The 11,529-nt window shown below is 37.3% G+C and overlaps 1 long non-coding RNA gene across 2 annotated transcripts; it reads left to right on the top strand.

Moving 5' to 3' along the window:
- Window positions 1-1,330: 1,330 nt before the first annotated feature.
- On the top strand, window positions 1,331-8,536 carry LOC107778435 (uncharacterized). Of its 2 annotated transcripts, XR_012699570.1 has the most exons (4): window positions 1,331-1,537; window positions 4,363-4,470; window positions 6,254-6,321; window positions 8,306-8,536. It is a non-coding gene; the product is annotated as an uncharacterized LOC107778435 (long non-coding RNA). The 2 variants fall into 2 exon arrangements; XR_012699571.1 differs by lacking the exon at window positions 6,254-6,321 and having other exon boundaries at window positions 1,341-1,537.
- Window positions 8,537-11,529: the final 2,993 nt, after the last annotated feature.

The raw sequence follows: 11,529 nt of genomic DNA, 5'->3' as shown, positions 1-11,529 counted from the left end.
GCACTAAACTGTCATTTTATTTTAATCTCTCGTCATGTTTTGGTCCTAACCTTTGTACGAATATACATTATATTATGCACCGAATTATCCTTTTTTTTATATATATAATATCATCGTGTTTTGGTCCTAACCTGTGTAAGAATATACGTTCTTTTTGCCACTACTAAGTTTTTGCTTTGGGAAGGAGGTGGGCGGAGCTATGGGCGCAAGGGAGAATTGAATCCTCTTCGCTGGAAATTACACTATATATAAGATCAAAATAATTTTTATGTGTATATTGTAAATATTTTTTTTAAACGGTGCTATTGCATTCCTTCGTGTAAGATTGCCAGAGAGTACATTTGGGAAGGGGGCATAAGACCTAACCCTTCTTAGCAGTTGAGAACTTTTATTCCAACTCTATGGATGTTTGTCAAAGAAGCTCTAACATATTCCTACTATAGTTACTAGCTACTAACATACATCATGGTGGCTCAAAGTGAATTTCTGATGATTTCATCAGCCTAATTCTAAATGAAGCCACTTCCAACTTATCCAGCTGAAGTAATCCTCTTATTTCTCTTGGTAATCCAGTAAAGTCATAGAAGATTGTTTGTTGCTTGTGAATGTGGCTGAGCGCTGCTAATTTGTCTGCGACTTTGTTAGCTTCTCTGTAGCAATGTTTAGATTTTACCCCTCGTTCCTTCATCATTTGTTTAATTTTCTCAGTCGTTTGAAGTAACCTCCATGGCGAATTTGATTCTTCATTGACGACTGACACTAATACTTTCGAATCTGCTTCAACCTCAATATTATCAATTCCTTTTGCTGTGCACAATTGTAATCCAATGAGCATGGCATGTCCTTCTGCCTAGTTACTAGTGCATTTGCCCATATAAAAGGAGTATGCCATTATAAAGTTTCCGCAATGATCTCTAATCACCCCTCCTGCACCACACGACCCTTCCATGCAACTTCCATCACTGTTTAGTTTATAAAATGGCATGGGGGGTCTAGACCATCTCACTATCACTACAAAAAAAACTCGATTTAGCGACAGATTTTTGTGATAAATATTTTTTCGTCGCTAAGTAGCGACAGATTAACTACGGAAATAGATTTTTATCGCAAAAAAGATAAGTAGAAGAATTAGTATCTAATTTAGCAACAAAGTAGCGACAAAATAAAAAAAAACCGTCGCTAAAAATTGGCGCCCTCATTTTAGCAACAAAATAAGTGAGGAAAATTTGATGACAAAATTTATTACATATTAACGACGGATTTAGCGACGAAGCATGTATGTCACTAATCTTTTTCATTAATGAGAGTATCTTTACCCTTGTTGCTACGGAAATTTTTTGTCACTAGGTATTTAGGGGAAAAAATTGTGTCAAAATAAGTGTTGCTGCTATCTTTACCTTTGTAAGACTAAAACATAAGGTCTTTCTCACAGAAAAATACAGTAAGAAACGAGCCCCTTTGCTTCTTCTTCTTCTCCTCTAATCTTCCATTAATCTTCCCAGATGCGCTACTAGATCATCTCTTTTCTAAAAGACTGGTATGTCTCTGCTTTTTTCTCTGTTTATTAGCAATTTTTCTATAGTAAAAATTTTAGGGCTTTGGTATATGTAAAATAAATCAAGCTTTCATCTCTTCTCCCTTCTTCTTTGTAGTATGTGAAGTTAAATATGAAGTAGGGGTTGACATATTCTGGGTATATCTCATTTGTGCATAAATATATATTGTTATTACTACTTATTGTTGCTAAAATCTGATTTGGGGGTTTCTTTTATGTTGAACTCTTGATTAATACCAATTTTGGTGATATTTGGTGATTAAAATCTAATTTAGGTGTCTTGAGATCTGCATGGCTTCCAATTTTTTTAAGGTGAAGTGCTGAAAAACTCTACTTTGTTGGTGAACTTTCACGTTGTTTTGTCCTGCTTTTAAGACTGCTTTGACATCAACCAATTCCAGCATCTTCCGAGTAACCTGTTCCTTCACTCTACCACTAGTAATCTTGGAGTTTTGCCACTCTTTTATGCCGCATGTATAGCTGGTTTGTGCAGATGTTGAGACTGTATTGCCACCCACCAGTTCCAACTTCTTAGCATCATCAATCTTGTCATTCATATCCTCCAATGGTTCATTATGCTGCAAAACCTTATAAGAGTTTAGAGTACACAACTCCTTTGCACCTTCTGTTTGATCACCATGCTGCACATTATCTAGACCAACTATTTTTTGACTTGCAGCAATCGTTTTGCAAGCTACCAGAGTCCATACTTCCTCCATATTTTTCTCCTCATTGTTGCTCAATTTATAGGCATTCAAGCTAGCTATAGATGCACCAATATTCCCAGCCAAAATGCTACTGGAATGTGCAGCCACTTGAACACTTTCATGTCTGGTTGTTTCCTTTTCTTGTTGCAACAGATTTCCAGTCTGCACATTTGCTTCTATATCCCTATGGTTGCATGATTGCTCAGCTTCAACATCTATTTTTTTAAGTATAATTGATTGATATACATCCCAAGCAACATTAGTAGCATTCACCGCTTACCACATTCACCAGTTGCAACTTCAAAGTGTTGCATCAAATTTCCAGCTTGGTCATGAGCCACGCTTGATGCATACTCTTAGTTGGTGATCGACTCACCTCTGCCCCGTCACTACCAGTTAAATTTTGCAAAGCCTTAATAACTGAATTTTGTGTAGCTGCTATCTCAATGTGAGTTGTACCAGTTTTGCTTGACGCATCAAAACCAAGTCCAGCTCTTTCCTCCTTTCTTTCAAGACCTCGACCATTATCGTGCATAACAGTAGGTGTAGCCACTGCTGGTTTTTCAATTACTTCACGTGCAGATGTAGTAGCTAGATCACCAATCATAAATAACTTTGTATGATTTTGTAAAGCTGAGCCCACAGCCTGGTAAATCCTCCCCAAAGCAGTAGCTGCAGGAATATCCCTAGGAGCTTTAGATTTATTAGAAGTTTTTCGTTGATCCGTATTACTCTGCACAGTATTTTCAGCAGCTGTTTTCTTTTCAATAATTTGTCCAGTTTCAATTTGAACTACAACTGCATTAGGCACATTTTTAATAGCTTCTTTAACACATGTAACAACAATCCGATCAGTTGGTGCATTTTGAGAAACCCCATGCTCCACTCGAACTTCAGTAGCTGGAATAATTGTGACATTGAATTTTGATGATTGCGAGCATGTTCCTCCTACATTCATCTTCTCAGTCACACGATCACCACCATTACCAGTAGACGACACCATAACAACCTTCTTCTTTTCATCCAATAAAGTCCTTATATCACCTTGATATTACTCAGCAGATTTGCCTTCATACGTAGCTTTTTGATGATCATGACTGCCATTTTTTTTCTATTTTCTTGACATATGAGTTATGTAGCTTTTTGCACCATAGAAAGGGATTTAGTTCAACCGGATTTTGTTCCGAAAATATGTGAGACAATTGGATGAACAATAGAGTTGTAATGAGATGCAAAGTTGTAACTGCAAGTACAATAGAGTAAGAATAAAAAGAAAATGACAATCAGATGTGATATCTGTGACTAAAACTATAGACTACTTGACTAACAATTTGCTACTAAAGGAACCATGTTGCTTTCTGCCAAATTTGATGTCCTTGTCCTCCAACAAAGCTGTATACATCCTTGCAAAAATAGTAGAAGCAAGGACATCTCTTGAAGGTTTAGGTTGCCCACTTCACCAATTTTGAAGCATCATCTATATGAAAAATCGGACCCTTATCATGTGATGCTGCCGTATTTTCACCAGTTAACAGAGCAGCAACAACTGCAGTCATAGCCCCTTCACAATTTTGCCCGGAATTAGCCACACCACTATTCCTCATAGCAGACTGTTTTTGAACTTCAGCAGGTTGTATGTGAAACACCTGCTGCTTACCACTATTGTTATCTTTTTCTGATATTTCCATAAAACTTTGGCCAGCAGGAATAACCAATGCATTAGTTCTTGTCTCCACCTGAGCATTAAGATTTCCAGCATCGCAATTTACATGTGCACTAGTTGCCTGTTACAGAGTAACACTCTACTGATTAGTACCACTTTGTGACAGCAAAAACTTCTGTTGCTCTATGTGTTCAACTCCTTCTATCAACAATTGTCCAGCTCTTTTTGCATTTAAAAAATCCCTAGCATCTCCTTGAAACTTTTGAGTTATTATTTTGAGTATTTGGATTTCTTGGATATGTTGGGAAGTATATAATCTGAATTTTTTTGTAGGGGCTATTCTTTTTGTTCATGTACTATTGTATACTTCTTGGTACCTCCATTAATAAACTGTTTTACCTTATCAAAGAAAATAAAGTTCTTTATTTTTTGTATAGGCTATTAAAAATGGTCGAGATCCAACACTAAGTGAGCTACATTTGCACGTTCATACACATGGTCATGATGAAAAATCTTTTGTTAGTGAGTGATCACGAATTGTACATGTAAGTCGAAAATCTAATAATTTTACTAACTTTATATATGACATTCACGTACCACTTGAACTACTTGTTTTGCACATGTTTCTGTCCTAAAGATAATTTTTGCGAACTTTTGATTGATTGAAGAACTTAACAGTTATCATTAATGAATTTCACTAACTATTATGCTATTTACAAGAAAAATATCAGCAAATATTACAACAACGAACACAAACTCAATCTGATTTTGATCAATCTCTAGCATTTTATCAAGCTGCGGGAGGGGAAAAGAAGAGAAGAATATATGGTCTTGGATCTCAAGCAAAATATTTCTGTAAAGACCCGACTTGTCGTTTTAAGAATTTATGCCACGTTCAGTGACTTAAGGTCTCGAGCATCCTCGCAATATGTATTATGACCCGCGTGTGTAGTCGAGTTTGATTTACAGATGATTCGAAGAGATTTGGGACACTTAGTCCCTAAGATGGAATCTTAAGTCTTAGGATTATTATCGTAGTCGGAACTATGTGAAGACGACACTGGAATAGAGTTCTGTCGGTTCCGTTAGCTCCGTTGGGTGATTTTGGACTTAGGAGCGTGTTCGGACTATGAATCTAAGGTCTGTAGCCAATTTAGGCTTGAAATGGCGAAAATCAAATTTTTGGGAAGTTTGACCGGGGGGTTTGACTTTTTGATATAGGGGTCGGAATGCGATTCCAAGAGTTGGAACAACTCCGTTATGTTATTGGGGACTTGCCTGCAAAATTTGACGTCATTCCGCGTTGGTTTGATAGGTTTCAACACGCGTTTTAGAAGTTGGAAGGTTTGGAAGTTCATAAGTTTGATACACAGTGCGATTTGTATTTTCGGCGTTATTTGATGTGATTTGAATCCTCGATCGAGTCCGTCATAGGTTATGAAACTTGTTGGTATGTTTAGACGGGGTCCCGAGGGCCTCGGATGTGTTTCGGATGGGCTACGAGCCATTTCCTTCTATTTTGAACTGCTGTTTTCTGTCATCTGGTTTTCTTCTACGCAAACGCGAAGGGAGTCCCACGTTCGCGAAGAGGAATTTGAGGGGCTGGTGGTTTGGCCTTCGCGAACGCGAAGCAGGGGACGCGAACGCGAACGCGAAGAAGGATCTGGGCAAGCCTTCGCGAACGCGGCCAAGACAACGCGAACGCGAAGAAGAAAGGAAGAGTGTGGCCTGAGGTCGTTTGGCCTTCGCGAACGCGAAGGAGCTAGTCAGCTGGTCATCGCGAACGCGACGAGGAGGTCGCGAACGCGATGAACGATTCGAGGCAGTTGGGTTTTGGCCTTCGCAAACGCGAAGTAATGGTCGCGAACGCGAAGAAGGCCTATATGGGCAGAATTAAAAGTCCCAAAAATGGGGGTTTGAGTTCATAACTCAAAATCAGATTTGGAGCTCGATAGAAGGCGGTTTTTTGAGAGATTCTTGCGTGGCTGTTTGGAGTAAGTGATTCTTATCCAGTTTTGATTAATTTTCATGATTATGTCTTTGAATCCGTCATTTAATTCGGATTTAATGGAGGAAAAATCAAGATTTTTGTAAAATCTTCCAAAAATAAAAATTTAAGATTTGGAAGTCGAGTTGTTATTGAAATTCGATAAAATTGGTATGGTTGAACTCGTATCGGAATGGGTGTTTGAATTTCATAAAAATTATGTCGGGTTCCGAGAGGCGAGTCCCGCGTTGACTTTTTGGAATAAGTTTCTAAGTCGACGTTTTATTATCCGGAATTATTTTTGATTAATTTTAATGAAGTTATACAACTGATTTGAATAGATTTGAGCTGTCCGGAAGCCAATTCAAGCAAGAAGGCGATTTTGGAATATCGGTATAACTTCTAAAAAGTAAGTGTCTTGCTTAATTTCGAGTGGGGGAATTACCCCTTAGACATTGAGTCTTATGTGCAATTTGTGTAATTGAAAACCATGTATGCGAGGTGACGAGTACGTACTTGGTTTATATGTGCAAATTTCATTGATTAAAAATCCTTAGACGCCCTTATGTATTTAATTGGAAATTATTGGCACTCATTAAATCCTCCATTTGTCATGCCTAGATCCTTGTTTGTTGAAATTATTTTTTACATAATGATTTGGTGTGATTGCCACCTTGATTTTTATGTGAAATATTATTTTGTTGAGTTGTTCACTTTCGGATATTTTGTTATGATTTTTTGTGCACATTATGGTCGAGCCATGGGCTCCTTATTGTGGAAAATAAGGTATTGTTGATTTTTGTGGCAAATTGTGATATTTGAGCACTTGATGTGCAATCTATGATAAGTTGTAATATTTGAGCACTTGATGTGCAATTTGTGATAATTTGTAATATTCGAGCACTTGATGTGCAATCTTTGATAAGTTGTAATAATTGAGCATTTGATGTGCGATCTATGCTATGTTATAATATTTGAGCGCTTGAGGTACAGTTTATGAGATATGATATTGGCACATTATATTGTGGGAGTTATGTTCGGGTGTTTGCACGAGGTTTCTGCCGTGCTATTATTACTATTAATTTATGCACATGCGGCGTGACAAGGCGGGCTATATATATATTGGGGGAGGGGGGATTGCGCATGTGGTGAGACAAGGTGGGAACATTATTGTGCGCGTGTAGCGAGACAAGGCGGGCATTTACTTTTCTATTGCACACGTGGCGAGACAAGGTGTGCTATGTCGAGGATTGAATTGTGATGGCTTGGAATATTATTATGCACGTATGGCGAGAATTGATTTGTGATGGCCTAGGGGCATTATTGTTGTTGCATATTTATTTTGGGTCTACGAGGTACCTCGGGAGATCCCCTGTTGAGCACTTACTTCGGGACTATGTTTGCACTGGCCTTTGGTTATTTTGTTTTCCGTAATTTGTACATTCTTGTATTTTTCGTGATGTATTATTTGACTTAATATTAAGTATTTTATATTTCTTGATGCATTGTGTTGACCTTGACTTTTATGTACGAGAGTTTGAGGATTTGTATTTTTGGGTTGTACTTGTCTTTGATGATTGTGTTATTTTAAATAAAAGAAACTTTTCAGTATGTTTAATTTAATAATTTTTATATCCAAATCATTAGTTTATCTGATGCTTTATTTTAAAGGAAATGTCATTTTTCTTCTCTCAAACGATTTCTAAAATAAATTTATCTTTTTGTTGATTTCTTACTCGATTTAAATATTTTAACTTAACTTTATTAAAAATAAATTGATCTTGCTGATCTTATATACATTGATATTTTGGTACGTGAGTTGTCTGTGCAGCTATGAAAATAATATGGGCATGAGGTACCGGGGAAAAATATGATAATTTTATTATTGTCACGTGAGTTATCCGTGTGATGGTGATAGAAATATGGGCACGAGGTGTCGTAAAAAATATGAAAGTGGGCTGAGACCCGTAATTTTTATGATTTGAAATGAGGTGTCACATGGTGACTTTTACTTGAAAATATATTTATTTGAAATAAGTATATTCGAAAGATAATTATTCAAAAGAAGCATATTCGAAAGATATTTATCTTAAAGAATAATATGTGAATGATTTATATTTGAAGGACTTGACTTATTGATTGTACTTGTGTTCCTTATTCGCTTGAGCAATAATTATGATGTTCTTGTTGTCTTGTTGTTATATCACTGATTGAGTTGTTGTTATCATTGCTAGTTATTTTTTAATACTATTGTATACTGCTATATTGCACAGGGTATTAGACTAGTGAGTGTCTTGACTGTACCTCGTCTCTACTCTATTGAGGTTAGTCTTGATACTTACTGGGCACCGCTGTGGTGTGCTCACTCTACACTTCTGCACATTTTTATGCAGAGCCAGGTATTGGAGATATCAGACTTGAGCGAGTTAAAGCGCGATCGTAAAGATTCAAGGTAGAGCTGCTTGGCAGTCGCAGTCCTTTGGAGTCTTTTCATTTCATTTACTGTTAATTTGTAATCAAACAGTATTGTATATTCGGTCTTCGTGATCATTCCATGTATTCAGTTAGAGTTCGTGACTTAGTACTACCAGTCTTGGGAGGTTGTATATCGTAATTATTTGTTCCGCTGTTAGCTTTGATTACTTATTCAACTAAAAAAAATGGCTTCAAAAGGTAATTGTAATCGGCTTACCTAGTCTTAGAGACTAGGTTCCATCACGACGCCTGTGGTGAGATTTTGGGTCATGACAATTTCTATGGGCCGAATCTTCGTGCCTCTTCTGGATTTGATGCTTCATCATCAACACCACCTCTGAATGCTCAGTCAGCATCAATGGCAAATTTGGATGAGTTAGTGATTCGATTGATTCCTGCATTGACTGATCATATGGTTCATGTATTGACTGATCACATGCTTCCTGTGTTGGCTGATCGAGTAATAGGATTGATTTCTTCACCCTCACATATGCCAGATAATCTTACCGATCACCCATCAGTTGTGGCACCTTCAATTTCTCCTCATCCTACTAATATTAACGAGGTTCATGCATCGCTTTCTGATGATGACCTTCACTCCAGTCTCTCAGTAGTTAACTTTTTTTATTTGAACTTTGGTATTGTAGATGTTTTGGTATTAACGAGGTTCATGCATCGCTTTCTGATGATGACCTTCACTCTCTAGTCTCTGTTTGAACTTTATTTTAGTATTGTAGATGTTTTAAACATAATTATACATTTGCATTTAGGTATCTATTTTGGATCTTGTAGAATATTAATTTCTATGAATTTTAGTTTTTATTAAGTATCTTCTATATGCTTGAACAATATCTATTTTATTATGTAAAATAAGAAAAATATAATTTGTGACGAATTTCTTTGTAGCTATAACTAATATAGAATAACATGCTGCGACAAATTTGCGACAAAAGAATTTCGTCGCCAAAAGAAAGGCAAAAATGTCTCAATAATATGAGCGATGGATTAGCGTCGAAAAATATTGGTCGCCAATTAAATCTGATGACGAAATGACTTGTAGATATGGTGACAGAATTGATGAGAATTGCGACGGATATGTGTTGTCGCTAACTGTAGCTACAGATACAAACCGTAGCTAATTCATCGCTAACTTACCAATAGATTCAAAATTTTTGTTACTAAGGGGTTAGCTACGAGCATATTAGCGACGGACATAAATCCATCGCTAATCCGTTGCTAAACCTGTTTAGCGACAGAAATATACTATTTAGCTATGAAATTAGTCCGTCGCTGAAGTCATTTTTTTTGTAGTGTATCTTAACTATTCTGAAGTTAATTGGTTGATCAATGATATCTTGCAACTTTTCCCATGTTGACTCCATCTGCAGTTGTCCAAACCTTTGCTTTACTATGCCGGAAAGATTGGAACTAATCAACACTACAGATCTTTGGATAGAAGGGAGCTCTGCTCCATATTTGCTGGCACATTTGGACCTCCATAATTCCCATATTATGATTTGTAGCAGCACCTTGGTAATGAACGATGCTACTGTATTCATAGGTCTTAGGCTCCACCACGAATATAGTAGCTGTATCAGTTGAGTGTTCCTGCAATTAATGCCAAAAGGTGCACAAAAAATAGACCAGATTGTTAATGCAAATGTGCCTGAGCAAAATAAATGCTCTATGGTCTCAGGTGATGGTGTCCTACAGCAGTAGCACTTAGGAATTAACACAATCCCAATCATCGAGACCCTATTATCCGTAGGTAATCGATTATGTACTGCTCGCCAAGTGAGAAAGGCCATCTTGAAAGGGACTGACTTATGCCATATCCTTGTGTCTGTCGCAAATATGCTTCTTCTCTGTCTAAATATTTCCCCGGCTGATGATACTGAGAATTGTCCTCTACGAGCAGGTGTCCATATTGGTCTGTCGGGCTTTTCGGTGTCCAACTCAACTACAATATTTTGCAGTACATTTCTGAGTGAGTTTGGCCATAGAGTCCTGGTAGTTCCTTCATGCTAGCCACCATTAATGAGTACTTCCTTCAACCTGATATCTTTAGGTCTCACCCCTTCATCCAGATGACTACATAGTGGTCCCTCTGCTGTCCAATTATCATACAAAATGAAATCTCACCTTTCCCGACTAACCATACCAGGTTCTCTTCCACTTTATCTTTTATTTTTCATAATTTCTTCCAGCTATGTGATGCCCCTTTACCTACTTTCTTTATCGCTGGATGGTGTCTGATGCAGTATTTGGCCAACATAAACTCCTTCCATAAAGAATCCACAGTTCTTAGTTTCCACCATGTTTTGGCAGAAAAAGCTTTGCACGTATCATGTAGCCTTCTGAAGTCTCCCCCCTTCTTCATACGGATAACATAACTTAGACCAAGCAATCCAATGATGTCTATCTGACCCATCTGCGGAGCTCCAAAAGAATTTTGCTAACAACTTCTCAATCTGAACTAGTTGGAGTGCCAGCCTCTAATCCTGCTAGTTTCCTTACTGATCATTTTTAGTAATACACGATTTTTTGCCTACCCACAAATAACGGACAACCAAGGTATTTAATTGGAAACTTTTGCTGCTTCATTCTAGTCCATCTGGCCAATATAATACCCTTCCTCCCTAAAGCATCTGGAGCTAGTAAGAATTAAATCTTAGTCTTGTTTATCAGTTGACCAGAGATATCTTCATAGACTGCCAAAGTATTCATCACCAGCTTGATAGTTCTCTTTCTACTACTAGAAAAGAGAATGATGTCATCAGAAAAAGCTAAGTAGTTAATTTGAGGTCCCCTTTTATTTATCGAGAAACCAGTGAACTCTCTATTTTCATGCAGCTTATTCAATAATATTGACTGAAGTTCAACACCTGTAACAAATAGCGAGGGGGATATTGTATCTCCCTGTCTTAATCCATTCCATGACTTGAAAAAATATGTCTTTGACCATTCACGATAATTGAGTACCAATTACATGAAATGTGTCTGTGAATTAATTCAACCCATTCCTATGAGAATCCTAACTTCCTCATCATCTGGTACAAAAATGGCCAAGCAATTCTATCATATGCCTTGGCCATATCAAGCTTTATGACTACATTGCCTCATTTTTGAGAGTCCTGCATGC

This window comes from Nicotiana tabacum, chromosome 15 (genome assembly GCF_000715075.1).
Source record: "Nicotiana tabacum cultivar K326 chromosome 15, ASM71507v2, whole genome shotgun sequence".
In the NCBI taxonomy this organism is placed as follows: Eukaryota; Viridiplantae; Streptophyta; class Magnoliopsida; order Solanales; family Solanaceae; genus Nicotiana; species Nicotiana tabacum.
This window is presented reverse-complemented; position numbering and strand designations above follow the sequence as displayed.